Raw genomic sequence first — 17,896 nt, forward strand, 5'->3', positions numbered from 1 at the left:
CAAATATGATATCAGTTATATGCAGAATGTAAAAAAAACTGATAAAAATGAACTTATTTGGGGGCTTCCCTGGTGGTGCAGTGGTTGAGAGTCCGCCTGCCGATGCAGGGGACATGGGTCCGTGCCCCGGTCTGGGAAGCCGGGCCATGGCCGCTGAGCCTGCGCGTCTGGAGCCTGTGCTCGGCAACGGGAGAGGCCACAACAGTGAGAGGCCCACATGTACCACACACACAAAAAAAAGAACTTATTTACAAAATGGAAATAGACTCACAGACTTAGAGAATGAACTTACGGTTACTAGGGGGAAGGGTGGGGGGGAGGAATAGATTGGGAGTTTGGGATTGACATGTACACGCTACTATATTTAAAATAGATAACCAACAAGGACCTACTATAAAAAAATAAACAAAAAATAAAAATACAGAGGTGTAAAGCTGATGGCAGAGTAGCCCCTCTTTTCCCAAGGTTTCTGAAACATCTGTGAGAGAGGCGCAGAATTCACTGCCACATAGTTTAGATTTCCTGATAGGAATTCATTGTTTTGTGTGCCAGCCTGCATGCTGGCAGCAGTGTGGTTCCTGGGAGAAACCTGGCATTTGTGTTTTTAAGTCCACACTGGAGCACAGGACAGATCCCACTCAAGATTAGTGCACTTAGAGAAGCAGATGGGCTGTGTTTTACGAAAACTCCAAGTACATACATTCTAACTTGAATAAACCATACACGTGTAGAAGGGGAGTGATTATGTTATAAATGGATTGTTCACTTTTAGGGCGTTTACACAGAAGCATTCTTTTAGCTAGGCAAATTTTAACACATATGAAAGAGGATTTGATTTTGAAATCACTTGAACAGAATCTGTTGTAAGTACAGTTGACTCTTGAACAACATGGGTTTGAACTGCCTGGAGCCACTTAAATGAGAATTATTTTTTCCAATAAATGCTATAGTATACATGATCCGAGGTTGATTGAATCCATGGATGTGGAACCACAGATACAGAGGGCCAACTATAGGATCTGAGTGTCTGGATTTTGGTATCTGTGACAGGTCCTGTAACCAATCCCTTGTGGATACCCAGACACAGCTATACTTCAAATACACCACTTGGGGTGGGAATACTGATTGGTCACAAATATTCTCTCTGTGACAAAAATGGAAATTAAAATTTAATGTTTTTATCTTTCCATCTAGTTTCTACCTAATGCCCGAATTATCTTAAAACAATGATGAAAGTTGTAATCAGAAATTCATCCAAATCAATTGTTCTAGTTTGATTTTGTGACTTCATTTAAAAGTTGAGCCAAGTCTAATTACAAGGGTTGAAAACATTGCTTCTTGATCTTTCCATGCATCTCTTCTGTTCATCCATACACACCTGAGCAGAGTTATTCTAAGCACATTGAATCTATGTATTCTCTCTGAGCCTCAGTTTATTATAGTAAGGGTCAGGAAAAAAATTATAAAAGAAATATTAAAAAAAAAAGAAAAGAAGGGAAAAGCAAAAACTTCCACTTATTAAGAAACCCCTTTTAGCCAGTGGGGCTCTGAACGAATCCAGGGGCATCAATAGTTCCTGAACTGCAAAAATATTTCCTAGTCCTGTGAATTATAAAAACCTCTGAAGTTCAATATGAATCCCAAGTACACTGATAGGATTAGAAATATCATTTTTTAATAAAAATGCATAACAGAGTAGGACATAAAATGATGTATTTCTGTTTGAAACCATGAAAGGGCACCATATTTGTCTGGAAATGTGTATGTGAAATTTAAACAATCCCTGAAGACATGCATCTAGTTTTTTTTTTTTTTTTGAGTTTGTTCTCAATTGAAATTCCACTTTCAAGGTTTGTGCTGCCAGCTCCCAACTTCACACTCTCCCTTGCTCCTGTTTCCCTCAGTTTCCTCCTGTTGGTGACCCTTTTCAGTTGCGCCCCTTGACTTATGGTCATTTGTATGATTGCTCTGCTTCACTTTATGGCAGTTTATGTCATACTGGTCTTGTCATAAATGACTACCACAAATTGAGGTAAAATGTCATAAAGCATTAGTGAGTCCCTGATTCTCAAGTTTCTTTAGAATAAGCCCTGACAGTTACCAACCATAGAAAAGCAGATTTGGACATTTGAAGGGTGCAGCATTTGTAAAACTAGTAATAACAATAAAAAATAAGAGTCACTACGTTTTACTGAACTTTCTGGGTCCCAATCACTATGTTACACTCATTTCATACATTAGCACATTCAGTTGTTCTTCTGTGTCTGTAGGTGACTGATTCCAAGACCCCTGTGGATACTAAAATCCACAGATGCTCAAGTCCCTTGTATAAAATGGATTGTACATTTGGCCTGCTGGGTCTGCGGATGCTGCAACTGCGGATTCAACCAACTGCATTTTGGGATCCAGACGCAGATTTTGCAGCTATAGAGGACAACTGTATAATTCTTGTTACTTCTCTATGTGGAAGAAACTATTATCACTCCTGTTGTGCAGACTGGGAAACTGAGGCACGGAGAGGTTCAGCGCAGCCAATAAGTGGTGGAACTTCAAAAAAATCCATACTCTTATTCCAGAGCCCATGTTCTTACCCATTATGTGTTCAGGTGCTACAGCTAACCCTGGATGCAGATGAGGGGTTGAGTTGATTGAAATGTGGAATTTCACGTTTGGTAGACAGTTTACACTCTCTATAAGCCCTTGTTACCTTCAGACCTCTCCCACTCTCCTCCCCTTCCCAGCTCACAAGCCCTTCCAACACGGTGTGACGAAGCCCTGCTGTACTACATGTATTTTCTGACCTTGCCACATATTTTAGCTCCCAAATATTTGTAGCACCATTATTTCCTTTCCAGCTCACCCAGCTCACTCCTGAACTTGTCCTTCAACATCTCAGCTTTGCCAGCACTTCTTAAGCCAGAAACCTGAAGAAGTGCCTTTGATTCCTCCTCTTCCCAGCTTGCAAGTCCTGTCTTTGCTACCTGGGAGACGCATCTCACACCCATCCGCACTTCTTTTTTCCACCTTTCACAAGCTGGGTACTGCAAGCTGCTATCACGTTTTTCCTGAACTGGTGGAGAACTAGTTTCCACGAACACTCCTAATGCCCTCTCCTCTGTGTTCTATGTGGGAGCAAAAGCATTCATAAAACACAAGCTGTGATTGTGGAGCTGTTAGCCCCACTTATCACTGTCATTGGCTTCCTTTTGTACTCCATCTGACTCCTGCCTCTCTCATGACCTTGTCTCATGCCCGGTCCCTGCCTCATGGGCCTCCCTCTGAACTAAGAGAATTCTTTCCTAACTTGGAAACTTCACACAGCTTTCCTCTCTGTCTTGGATTCCCAGCCCCTAACCCTTACCTGCCTTTGTCTTTATATGGTAAATCTGTTCTTCATTGTTTCCTCCTCAAATTCACCTTCCACCTGTCTTTAATTCTCTACCACAGCAACCGTTTCCTTCTGATCATATTGCTTAGTGATTTGTTTACTTATTGATGATCTGTCTCCTCATCTAGATTGTAAGCTTCATGAGGACAGGCCCACAGCAGTGTTCCTAGCATTTGGTCCAAGGTCTAGCACAATAGCATAATAAATATTTGTTAAGTGGATATACACAGTCTTATAGGAATGTCTTGATTCCTCAGCTGGGTTGTGAGGGCCGGAAGACAGAAGTGTGTCTTCTCTTTCTGTTAAATATGTTATAGCATGAGCATTCATATCCTTGGCATAACATGGATGTTAATTTAATACATAGTGGTTGGCTGAATTATAACAACCCTTATAAAACCTTGGCTCACAGGATTAAGACAGTGTGTGGCGCTGGATTGGGATGGAAGGGGTATAAAACGTGGGGAATGGATCATAAAACAGCTAAGGACAGCAGTTTCTATGATCCGTTCAACTCACTAAAATAAGTATCTGAGCATTTGATTAAAGAAGAAAAAGGAACAGAGAGATTAAAGAAGAAAAAGGAAAAGAGAAGAAAAATAGGAACCAGGAGGAAAAATAGAATCAGTGTATTTTTTTCTTTCTTTCTCTCCCTCTTTTTTTTTTTTCCCCCCTCATCTGCCGTCTTTTCCAAAAATCTTTCTAGGTTTCTTCTGTCACATACATAGTGAAGTGTAAATTTTAGTTTCCATTCTAGATGGCCATTTCCAGTGAATTTTAGCAAGGAACAAAATTTCATCTGAGACTGAAATTTGGCATCCTTTTGCCTCTTCGTGCTGGGAACTATTTTTTGTCTTTGCAGAATGCAATGAGATATAAATCCTGTTGCTTTTATTTCTAAGTGGTACTACACCAAGCCGCAAATGGACTGGGAAAAAAGGAGCGCCTCCAAACTAGGGCCAGCCATCGCAATCCTGATTTATAGTACGTGCCGTATTACACGGGAGAACTCAAATCAGGGTCGTACAGAAATGGGAGGCTATTTTTAATTGTACTCACTTCCAATCCCCTTCCTCTCTTTGCAAATTTCTTTTCACCCTGGCACTCCTAGCTAACGAGATTGCCACCCACAGAAAAGCCTGCTACACCCAACAGCTAACATTTGATGTGACACCATTTGGAAGGCTGGCAATTCACAGAGCATATGGAGGACTTCAGATGGGGCTTGAGGAACATTTGGCTCGGGGTTTCTCATGGTGGGGAGCACTAACGGCCCATGGAACAGGCCAGTTCTTTACTGAGTGGGACCGTCCTGTGCATGGCAAGATGTTTAGCATTCCTGGAACCCTGGCATTACATGCCAATGGATGCCTCCAAGTCATGGTGACAAATAAAAGTACCCCCTCTTCCCTAAACACCACCCTCGGGCTACCCTGTCTGCTTCGGCCAAGAACCACCAAGAGGATTTTAAAACTTTCCCCAGCCATCTCAAGATGAAGGTTCACATTTGTGACCATGAAAAAAATCAAGAACCAATTCTTTGATATTCTTAAATTGTAGTAAGAGTAACAGTAATAATTATTATCTTTTAAGTGTTTATTATGCATTATGTACCTTCAAAGTATTTTGTACGCCTTTCCTCATTTGGTCCTCCATGAAGTAATTATCAGTGTTGCAGTGAGATCTATTTAATAGTAAGACCGAAATGTGTCCGAAGACCCACTCAGGGTTGCCCCTTGTGACCCTGATGACCAGACATCGCTGATGCCACGGCTGGAGGAGTCTGTGTTGTCCCCTCCACGTCTGCTGCTTCTATTGCTTTACCTTTTCTTTCTCCTTATCCTTCTTTCTCTGCAATATTAAAACAAATTTTGTTCTTTTTCAATGGCTTCTTGCTCCTCTTCCCAAATAATTTAATGTATAAAAAATGAATAGAATTTTCTATTTTCTGGTTACAGCGTTAAATAACAATAGCTAGATGGATTATCGCCAAACTTAGAGGGTATAGTTTGGGATATTCAGACTTGTAGTGTCTGTAGAGTGGGTGAGAGTCACTGTGTGGTGGTGACGGAGTTGTATGGTGATACTCCAGGGTAGCCAAAATAGGTTCAACCAGAGGCCTACGTGACTAGGGGAGAGATGGTTCACGTCAAGATGATGTGGTTAGGGTAACAAACAAAAACAAGTGCGCTCAGTGTGAGCTCCAGCCAGAAGTCACAAAGGCGGATGTTGGGAATCCAGGAGTTGATCCGATCTGTAATTGAGTTGCTTCTTTATGGGAAACTCCATGTGGCATCCTCGGGTGAGGTCAGCAGGAGTTTCTTTATTTTAATTTATTTTTTCTGTTCGGAGTTTCTTTATTTACTGATGTTTAATGACGTGTGCAAATGTGTACTGAGGGTTTGCGCTGTGCTGGGGGATGGGGCGGAAGGGTGAGTAAGCTGTGACCCCAGCTCTCCAGGAGTTCACAGCCTGGTAGAGCAAACTGAAACATAGGTAGCATCACGCGCATTAAAAGAGAGCAAGAGTTCTCAGCATCAGCACTACTAACGTTTGTGGTGGGATAAGTTTTTGTTCAGTCAGGGCTGTCCTGTGCGTTGTAGGACCTCCTGTGCCTCCTGAGACATAAAGTTTAGCTCTGTCTGATCCACTGTGGCTACCCACACCCTCAAGTCAAGGCAGTTTTTTTTTTTTTTTTTTTTTTTTTTGCGGTATGCGGGCCTCTCACTGTTGTGGCCTCTCCCGTTGCGGAGCACAGGCTCCGGACGCGCAGGCTCAGCGGCCATGGCTCACGGGCCCAGCCGCTCCGCGGCATGTGGGATCCTCCCAGACCGGGGCATGAACCTGTGTCCCCTGCAACGGCAGGCGGAACCCCAACCACTGCGCCACCAGGGAAGCCCCAAAGCAGTTTCTTAAATAAAGGTAATTACGTCCCTAAGAATATTTCTGGTTTTGGCTGGTAGGATGTTAGAGTTTCAGAACCTGTATGTTTTGTACATATAACATGCTTTAAAAAATAAATATACTTTAAACAGTGCTATCAAATGATTGTATTGTGTTAGCATGTTTTCTAGTCAAGCTCTTGTAGCTACAAAACCAAGCGGTTACACTGAACTTGAATGAATGACTAAATGTGTACAGAGAGAAGGGAGTGAGAGGTGCCATGAGGTCAGGGAGGCCCAGAATTGACGGCTAAAAGGGTGGACAGTGCACAGTAGGTCCACAGAGGCTGAGAGTAGCTGAGGCATCACACTGCCAGGGCACAGGGTAGAGCATGGGGGTTGTCAGCTTCGGTAGGCACCACCTCCCAGAACCATCGCTGCACCCCAGGGCTCCTGCTGGATGCCATTGCACGTCCCTGGGTCTGGGTGTGAGGCAAGTCCTGTATCCCTTAGTTCCCTTTGTATTCTTTTTTCTATTTTAAAGATTTATTTATTTATTTTGGCTGCACTGGGTCTTAGTTGTGGCACGCAGGATCTTGGTTGCAGCATGCAGACTCTTAGTTGTGGCACGCACGCAGGACCTGGTTCCCTGATCAGGGATCAAATCTGGGCCCTCTGCATTGGGAGCCTGGAGTCTTAGCCACTGGACCACCAGGGAAGTCCCATCCCTTTGTCTTCTTACATTAAGCCCTACCACCTGAGGTAACGTGAATGCAAGCCTGTACCTCCCAACTAGGAAAATAAATACCTTGATGATGTCAGTTTGTATTATATAATTGTGTGGGCAGGGAGGAGGGAAAGAAGAAACTAGCTCACCTTTGGGCAGATCCTTGCTTTGTTGAGGTTGATGAAACATTTGAAAGTTAATCTGTTGAAGGAACTGGAATTCTCTGGGCAGATGCCAACCTGCAGCAGAGAAGTGGTCTAGAATTGTTGAGAAAATAAAATGGTTCAGAGGAAAAGGTTTGCTTCTATGTCAGTAAGTGGGTGTTTCATGGGCAGATAATCAAAATTTAGCCCAGACAATAAGAAAAGCATTTGAGCATTGAGAAGGACCCATTTTAGATATCATCTGCTCAGGGAAGACTGCTCTGACATCCTTCCTCCCCAAAGGAGACTGACTTTTGTCCCCTTCTGCCAAGATCCCCAGTCACCCTCTATATACGACTATCATCTTCATACTGCATCGGATTATAATGATCTGTTTACTTGTCTGTCTCAGCTGGGCTCTGGGATCCCCAGAGGCAGGGCCTGTGTCTAATTCGTCTTTATATCCCCAGCCTCTAACCGATAGCGTCCCTATAATAGGTGATCAATAAATTTTTAAATGAGTGAATGAACAAATTCACTCCTAAGGCTCCCCCCATGTACATTTTTTAGGAGGTGAAAAGAATTCATTTTAACTTGAATGTAGGTTTTCTTTCCCAAAGAACTTATTGGTAAAGGACAGCTATGGATATCTTCTGAGAGAGAAAAATGATAGAACAGTCTTCCATGCTATATTTCAAACTTATGTCAACTTTTCTTTAAAAAAAAGTCCACCAGCACTTGTATCATTTTTCAAATTTCATGTCATCCTTTTTAAGATGCTACCCATACATCATTTTAGGCAGAGAGTATCCATCATGATTGAAGCTAAGTAATTTTCAAAGCTGTCAGGGAGTGGACACCAAAAAGGTCCCCATTTCATCTGAACAGAGTTATCCAGGGCTGGTGGTGAGGATCTTGCTGGGAAAGGAGAGATGGCATCCTGGGAGTGCCTCTTAAGTTGGTTTTAAATGGAACTAAGAAAAAAATTCATTCAGAAGTTAGACCTTAATTCTCTTCATAAAATGTCACACATACACCCATCAATCTCATAGTTAGGTAAGAGTTTATTTTCAGAGCAAGATTTTAGGTTAAAAAAAAAGTCTATTTTTCTAATCACTATGTTTTCCTTAAAAATATTTATATATAGTTTTTTTCTAATTTTAGAAGTAAATCGTGTTTATTTACAAAATATAAAGAAGTGTAAGCAAGAAAATAAAATTCATGAACTATCTCAGCATACAGAGATACCCACTGTAAATATTTTTGTTGCAATTTTCTCTCAGGCAAGTGCACACACACACGATGTGTATATATACACTTATATGTATATATATATGTGTGTGTATATACTATAATTTTTTTTACAAATTTGGTGTTATATTCTCTATGAAGTTTTACATCCTGCTTTTCTCACTAAATTATATCTTAAACATTTTCCTGTGTCATTAAATATTCTTTGAAAACATGATTTTTCAAGGCTACATTATATTTGATTTTATGGATATACCATAATTTATTTATCTCTTGTTAGACATGCTGGTTGTCTTGGCTTTTTGCAATATGGTATTTTATTTATTGCATTTTCCCTGTCTTTCACCTTTTCTGTGTTTACCATCTATATAATTCTCAAGAATCATAATCTTATCTTTTTATTAGAATGTCAAAGATAGGTAAATGGATTTTGTTTCTATAACTCACAAAGATTCAACCTACAGGAAGCTTTTTGGTTGTCTCTTAAATCAGTAAGAGCTATTATATATGTTCACTTTTATAATATAGATTAAATTCTGTCAATTAAATGAGTGTGCTTGTATTTCTTTCCTGTTTACCGATTTGTTGTGAGTTGATGTACAAGTCCTTGTTTTAGATCTGAAGAGCCTACAAATACATCCAGAATGGGTACCTAGAAGGTTTCTTTAAGGGAGAAAATAAAATGATGGCACAACTCTTGCTAGTTTAGAATCTTAGCTGTGCCATTTGCTTGCTTGGGTAACCTTGAGCATCTTGTTTTTGGCCTGTAAGAGCCTCAACTTTTTTATCTATAAATTTGTGGGAGACAAAAGCATCTAAGACTTTACAAGTTAGATGTGAGGATTACGTGGGACAAAGTATATGAAGTATACTTATTGTGGGGTGCCAGACACAGGGGATACCTGCCCATCACAGAGAATGTTGTTATTATTTATCCTGGTTTCTAAGTTAAAGCAAGTTAAATGTTAGATGTTTCTTCTTGGGATAAGGATAGAGAAGTGGCAGAGGCCTTGCCTTATTTGTTTTCTTTTTTAAATTTTATTTAATTTTGGCTGAATTGGGTCTTCCTTGCTGTGTGTGGGCTTTCTCTAGTTGTGGTGAGCAGGGGCTACTCTTCGTTGCGGTGTGCGGGCTTCTCATTGCGGTGGCTTCTCTTGTTATGCAGCATGGGCTCTAGGTGCGCAGGCTTCAGTATTTGTGGCTCGCGGGCTCAGTAGTTGTGGCTTGTGGGCTCTAGAGTGCAGCCTCAGTAGTTGTGGCACACACGTTTAGTTGCTCCGCGGCATGTGGCATCTTCCCAGACCAGGGCTCAAACCTGTCTCCCCTGCATTGGCAGGCAGATTCTTAACCACTGTGCCACCAGGGAAGCCGCCTTGCCTTATTCGACCAGGCAGTCAGAAACAAATCCTTTTTGAGTAGTCTGGTGTCTGGCTTTTCTTTTTAATTTTTCACAGCTTTAGTGAGGTATAATTTACATACCACCAAATTCACCTATTTAAATGTACAACTCATTGATTTTTCGTAAATTTATAGAGTTGTTCAATTATCATCACAATCCAAATGTTGAGTAGACTCTGAGATACAAGATAAAGGGATTCTTTCCCAACAAAAATGTAAGCAATTCCTTTGTTTAGTTAGAAGAGCTTAAATGGTCATGAGTTAGACCCTAGAAGGGTCACCCAGAATGTATGACCAGTCATCTATGATGAATACATGTACTGCAAGTTAAAAAGGGAATGAGGTAAGGCTGAGAATCTTTATAAAGAAATTATTTTGAATAATTTCTGACTTAAAGAAGAGAAGCAAGAATAGTATAGCGTATTCCCAGGTAAAGGTTACAGGGATTTCCCAAATATTCATATTTTACTACATTTTCTTTTTTCCTTTCATTCTCTCTCTTTTTCTTCCTATCTATCTATCTGTCTGTCTAATTTTTTCCAGGACTGTTTAATAGTAAATTGCAGACATGATACCCCTTTACCCCGAAATACTTTGGTGTGTATTTACTAAAAACACATTCTCTTATTCTCTTATAATTATCAAATTAGAAAACTAAAATGGATATAATACTGCCATTTAATATACACATAGACTTCTCAGATTTTTTCAGTTTTCTCAATAATTCCCTTTTTAGCCAAATAAAATCTAAAATTGTGTGTTCCTTTACAGTAAAATAAAATACAAGATTAAATATAAGGTTGATGTCTTGATAGGCTCAGTTTCCTCACTGTACCTGAAAAGTGGACCAAAGGGCATGTCAGCTCTTGGTTATATTTACCAAATCACATGGAGCCCATTTTAAAACCTTTCATGACCATACCAGATTTAAACCTACAACTCTTTCTGGTGGGCCAGGCAGAGAATTTCTTCTTGGTATTCTCAGAAGCTGGCACTATGCCTGAGCTATGGTTAATGTTTGGTATATGTTTGTTAAGCAACCAAACCTAGAAAGAAAGCAAATTTAAAAGTAGTTTCTGCATCACCTAAGAATAAAGGTACTTAAGCCTAATTCATCTGAGGACTGTTTTTTTTTAATTGAAAATTTGGGACTTAAGATGTATAAAAATGTCCTTCTGTTACTTGGGTGCCATAGGGCGAATTGTGATGTTATTAACTGTAATCATTACAATAATCTCCATAATCACAGCAGCTCCAACATACTGATGACAATGAAGTGATTTTTCTCTTTATCAGAACCATTCCTTCTACTGGAATCTGAAAATGATCTTTATATTTAAACTGAGGACACTTTTGAAAACTGCAGCTGCTAAGACAGATTTGAGTGTAAGGAGTTTGCAGGGAAGGTTATCTCAAGAAGCACTGGTGGGAGAGTAGCGAGATGAGATAGGAAAAGGCAGACGCAAATAAAGGGTGAATTATCTAACAAGTCACGATTGTGGGCTACTGGGGCTCAGCCCCATTGGACAACATAGAGATAGTGTGGAACAGAGTTCTGCAGAGTTATTCCAGCAGAGGGGCAATGGAACTGGGGTATTTATCCACCAAATCCCTTCAGTTATTGGTTGAGAGCTGCTCTCAAGAGGTTTAACTCCCCAGCATGTCCAGCCCCACCCCATGTGAGAGGCTAATAGGCTCTGGCTGCCTTCAAAAACCCTTTTTTCAAGGAGTCCCAGGTGCTTGTAGTTGGAATCTGTTGTGTGAGTGCACATGGGCGTGGTGCCTGCCTGGGGATATAGATGGACCGCTTTTTGCTTTGGTTACATTTTTATGATTTGGAACCAGGTATAAGGAAAGGAAAGAAACATTTTCAAAATTAAGTATTTGTTGTTTAAGAAAATATGATCAATTAAGAGTCAAGCTATTCTTTCTTTTTTTCATTTTTGAATGAAGTGGACAAGTAAAGATCCTTCTATGGCTAAGCCATTCCAGCTTCCAGTAGCAACGGGTATGAAGATAATTTCATCATGCCTAACTAGTACTGGGAAGAGTGACGCTAACTCCAGTCGCTTGAGGGAAGGAGTAAATGAAATGCTGTTGACATTGACCGGGTCGCAAACTACATTCATTGATTATTTTAATTTTCTCTCTTCTGCACTCAAACACCCAGAGCAGTGGATTTCAAGGTAACTAAAAGGTTGTTTAGCACATTTTAAAAAGAGTCATGAATAAGTAGAACAAAAAGATCCCTATCAAATGAAAGGAAAGAATAGTTGAGCTGTTGTGTGTACTATTGCATGTAGGTGTACACGAATAATCATTTACTTCTGTATAGGTGTGTATGTTCATCAGAAGTGGTACATGTGTGTTCCAACAGAAGAGAAAAAGGAGAAAATTAGCAACTAGAACATTTAAATGAAAAGTGAGAAGTAACCTATCCTAGCTGATTCTAGCTTGTCTGAAATTTTAAAGCAATGATGCTATGTGGTAGGAGATAATTAAAACTTTAGGAGAGGATGATAAAACGAAAGTGTGAAAGTTTGTTTCTGTACTTTCAGCTTCTTAAATTTCCACTGGCTTTATCTGGGGAAAAAAAAATTCAACCTTTTTGGAAATTTAGACTTTATAAACAAAACCAAGTGATTGAAAGATATTTTCAAAATGACTAGCTGAGTTTTCATGGAGAATATACCAAATCAGAAATAATAAACAGAGTTAAAAATTAATAAGGAAATGGTTTGTGTTGTGGAGATGGGTCTTTTCAAGAGAGAATAAATCTAACCAGATGCCACTTAAATATACTTCTCTGTTTTCACTGTCAGGGATTAATTTGTTGAAGGACTAAGCTTATAGTGTAAAAAGTAGTTATTGGAACACAAAAGTTTATGCTTCCGAAGAACAGTGGAGAAGAATTGGTTGGACTATTATTCTCATTCCTGAACTTTAAGAAGTAGGAGAAATGTCTAAATGAACCTCTAGCACTAAAGGATTCAGATTAGAAAAATGTGTGACAGGAGTTACAGTGAAAAATGTTAATGTACTTGTACCAGCATTAAGCACTTTCATCCCTCTATGAAAAGTGCAAACAAATTCCAAGAGTTCATCCCAGTTCTCTTTCGGCATCCATTTCTTAAATCCTCTAAACATTTTGGTGAGGTGGAGACAACATATTTTAAAATGTGGGGCTTTCTCCATCCCCACAAGTAAGATAAGCCTTGATTGACTTTCCCGTAAATTCACCAGACTTAGGGCTGCTAAATCTCAAAATTCCATGTTGCCTTTGACTTGAGCACGTGTCCCGTGCAGGAGAAAGTGACTAGAGTGAGGAATGCTGGAGATTTGGCATGAGCACCAGCACGTGCTGGTGACCTCAGAATATAACGGGGGAAGGGCTGGAGGATGTGCAGTTTCCTGTCTGTCCCAGAGTTCACAGAAACTTGGCAGATAAAATTGCAGACCACTCTGCTCTAACCATGCCTGGATCTCCATGGAACCCAGCATCAGCATTTATTGTGTACTCTGTGTCAAGCTTGGGCTTGCACATTTTATTTTTGCCAGTGATTCCTTGATTTTTAAATTATTATTATTTCATACACTATTAGAACAAAAACCATGTATGTACTAACTTGGACTGTCACGTAAGATCCTTAAACACACACACACAAACACACACATACACTCACACATCCCTACCATCCAACATCACTATAATTTCATTTAGAAGTCTTTTTACCATAGTGAAAAAGTAGGAAAAATAGCTCATTTAAAAAGCCATTCTGAAAAAACAAACTCTGGCAAGAATGTGAGAAAAAAAATCCATTCCACAAATGCACCATCCTAATACAAGATGTAAATAGTAGGGAACTGTATAGCATGGGGAGAGAGGAATGAGAGAATTCTTCATATTCGCCAATCAATCTTTCTGTCAACCTAAAACTGGCCTAAAAAATAAAGCCTATTAATTAAAAAAATTCTGTAAAATGGTGCAGCTGCTATGAAAAAACAGTTTGGCAGGTCTTCAAAATGTTGAGAATAGAATTACCATATGACCCAGCAGTTCCACTCCTGGGTATATACAAAAAAGTTGGACACAGGTCTTCAAACGAATACTTGTTTGCAAATGTTCATTCCAGCATTATTCACAATAACCAAAAGGCAGAAAACACCCAAATGTCTATTGACAGATGAATGGATAAACAAAATGTGTGATATACATGCAATGGCATATTATTCAGCCATAAAAAGAATGAAGGACTGATACATGCTACATTATGGTTGAACCTTGAAATTATGCTAACATACAGAGTCACATATTATGTGATTCTGTTGATATGAAATACCCAGAATAGGCAAATCCATAGAGACAAAGTAGATTAGTGGTTTTCAGGGCCTGGGAGAGGGAGGAACGGGGGGTGACTTGCTGATGGGTACTGGGTTTCCTTTGAGGATGATGAAAATGTTTCAGAATAGATAGAAGTGATGGTTGCTTAATTCTGTGAATGTACTAAATGCCCCTAAATTGTACACTTTAAAATGGTTAATTTTATGTTATGTGAATGTTATATCAAAAAAAATAGAGAGGCAGTCTACAAAACAGTTGACCAGTATTCATGCGTATTGTCCAAGTCATCAATAACAAGGAAGGTCTGGGACGCTGTCACAGCCAAGAAGATCCTAAGGAGACATTATAACTAACAATAATATGGTATCTTAGACAGGATTCTGGAACACAAAGAGTGCATTAGGTAAAAAATAAGGAAATTTGAATTAAGTGTAGACTTCAGTTTATAATAATGTATCAATATTGGTTCATTAATTATAACAAGTGTAACATAACAAATGCAACATGTAAATAAGGGAAAACTGGATGCAGGGTATATGGGAATTTTCTGTAATGTGTCAATTTTACTGTAAATCTAAACTATTTTAAAATATAGAAAGTTTATAAAGGGGTGATGGCAAGTGCCTTTTGCACTCTGCCCCTCCCCACTTTTCCTCCCTGTTTTGTAAACTCAAGGCCTGGAGGAGGTGCAGTCGAGGACAAATATCAGGGTAGTGGTGGGGGAGCAGAGGGAGCTGCCAGATCAGCCCCGAACCGCCTGTCTCCACACTTGTTATTAACATAAGGATGAGAAAATAAAATAAACATCTAAACAGGGCCGCTTTTAAATTTTGTTTAATTAAAGACTCATTGTTATCAAATGTATTATTTTCCTACGTTTGTCATAACAAAGTACCACAAACTGGATGGCTTAAAACAATAGAAATTTGTTGTCTTACAGTTCTGGGGCCCAGAGCGAAATCAAGGTGACAGGGCCATACTCCTTCTGAAGCTCTGGGTAGGATCCTTCCTTGCCGCTTCCATTGATCCTTGGCTTACAGCCGCATCACTCCAGCCTCTGCCTCAGCCTCACGTGGTGTTTCTCTTCCTGCCTCTATCTTCAGGTGGCTTTTTCCTCTTCTTATGACACCATCTTGGATTAGGGCCCATCCTAATGATGTCATCTTAACTTGGTTACATCTGCAAGGATCTCGTTTCTGAATAAGGTCACATTCATAGATACCAGTGGTTAGGACTTCAACATACACCTTTTTTTTGTTGTGGGGGGGGAGGTCCGGGGGGGACATTACAACCCATAACACAGTATTTTTCTCAATCTTTGATGGACCCATGAAAACATTTTCAGAGACCATCATAGGCCTATAGACTGGCATTTAGGATGAATGACATGTGTGTGTTGTTTTTTTAATCTTCACATCTTTATGAGGTAGGACCCTAGTCATGCTCCCTGACCTTCTCTCCCATTTTTCAGCTGATGAAATTGAGGCATAGCAAATTTTAGTCAGTTTTTCTTAGGAAATGATGGATCCAGAATTTAAACCTAAACTATGTTAACATTTTTTGCTCTTTCCACTAATAACACTATGCTTCATCAGATTGTTCCCAGGCTAGACGAGTTTTTAATGAATCAGATCAGGAAGCTGCAAGATAACGGGTTGCTGGAGGTGATTTCCTGGAACATTCTCACACCCTCTGTATTAGTTTAGTCTTTCCCTCTTCTGTGTTTCCTGCCACTATCCTCCCTGAACTGAAGCCTTGCGTCACTGCCTGGTCTGCAAGCCTCGCTCCCTCCACCATTCTGGCTTTCGAGTTTGATTTAATGATATCTACTTGTCTAAATGATAAAATTGTGAAAGCTTTTACCAAGTAAGTTTATCATAGAAATGTAACTATTACATGCATTGTGCAAAATGGTTTTTTTTTCTTAAATCCAGGCAAATACACTGGAGTCACTAATTTGAATATTAAGTACAAGGTTTTGTTCAAAAATCTACAAGACGAATAACAAATCGTAATTCTGGCAAGGCAAAGGCATTCTTCAAGGCCATCACTTTCATGATCCATTGACGGTAGTACTATAGCAGCTTGTTGAGGGCCGCTTTAGAATCTAGCGCATGTGCCATTACCTTTCTGGGGGATATATTTCATGCATTCTCGCATTACAAGCAGCTCCTGATGACGAAATGGATTGGGTAACAGTTCAATTGAAGTATATTTTTTGGAATTCAGAATGTAAGCATGTCTGTGTGAAGTGCCTACTGTGTGCCTACCCTGTGCTTGGAAATAAAGCAGTAAAAAAAAGCAGACAGGGCCTTGCTTTCAGCGAGCTTAAATTGGAGGGATATGGTTGATTGAATTACTGCTTTCCGCTCTGCACGCCTTTCTCATATCCGGGCCCTCCCACCCAGACAGAATGTACTTTCCCTTTCATTGGCCATGAGGCTGGTCATGTGGCTTGTTTTTGGCCAATGGGATGTGAGCAGATGCTGCCTGCTTGAGTTTGAAAAGCTGGGCTTCCTTGTGTTTTCTCCTCTTTCTCTGTGAGGAGAGCTTCCTTGGGGGTAGCTGCTGCCCTTTCAGCCTGGAATTCACATATGGGCCCCTCCCACCAGTTGCTCCAAGGACCTGTAGCATGATTACAGCCACCCAGTCAGCCTACAGAAGCCTGGGAAAATACATCTTTGTTTCCAAAGTCACTGAGTTTTGAGGTTGCACAGAATTTTTATGACAATAGTTAAATGATGGTGGGAGGGGGAACTCCTGAACTACATTAGTAGTCCCCCAAATATCTCTAATTACCATGGCATGGTATGGGACATGGAGAAGCTGATTTGATGAGTACCCTGCTCGTTTCCACTCAGCAGTCAGCCTTGTAGCCCCTGCCCCAGAGTTCTCCCACTCACCTGTGCAGCTCTCCCCCGGGAAGCCTTCTCATGCAAGAGGCCCTCTGAAATGGTGGGGCATTAATGCCCCTAAAAACAGCTTCTAGCCAGTGATGGATGTGAGTTGGAGGATAAATACTCCAGCTTCCTTGCTCCTGGAGCAGTGAAAGAGAACAAATCCGAGGCGCTGCTCTACCCTGTCTTGCAGTTCCCAGCAGGATCGATCCCCAGTCGTCCTCAGCGTTAGCACGCTAGGTAATACACTGTTACAGCTGCCTCCCTGTCCTTGTCCTAAGTCCTTGCCCCACTACCAGTGCTTCCTGGGTGCACATCCCAAATAAGTTACTTGCACTTATATCTCTGTCTTAGGGCTTGCTTTTGGGAGAACCCAACCCCAAACGGACACCACATTAGATACTGATTGTATATTTCCACTGGAAGTGACAGAAATCCCAACTTAAACTGGCTCAAGCAGGAAAAGAATTTATTGGCTCATGTAATTGACAGTCCAGGCTAACAGCTCTAGCTTCAGGCACCCTTGAATCTATTTCTTTAAACGAAGTTACCAGCACTTGATTTCTTTCTTTCCATCTCTCTGCTCTGCTTTCCTCTGCACTGACTTTTTTCTCAGGCAGGTGATCTTTCCAATAGTTTACATCATCTCAGGTTTAAGTCCAGTGGAAAAAGAGCGCATCTCCCTCTAGATAATGCAGGGAAAGTCCTGAGGCTAGATCTGATTGGCTCTGACTCAGTCATGTGCCCATCTTTGAACAAGTCACTGGGCCCAGAGAGCTACATGGCTAGACTTGGATCCCAAGGCCAGGAGGGAAGCTGCAGCCAGTCACAAGGAGTGAAAGTGGGTGGCGATGGTTCTCCAAGGAAA

The sequence above is a fragment of the Pseudorca crassidens genome, chromosome 15 (genome assembly GCF_039906515.1).
Source record: "Pseudorca crassidens isolate mPseCra1 chromosome 15, mPseCra1.hap1, whole genome shotgun sequence".
Taxonomy (NCBI): Eukaryota; Metazoa; Chordata; class Mammalia; order Artiodactyla; family Delphinidae; genus Pseudorca; species Pseudorca crassidens.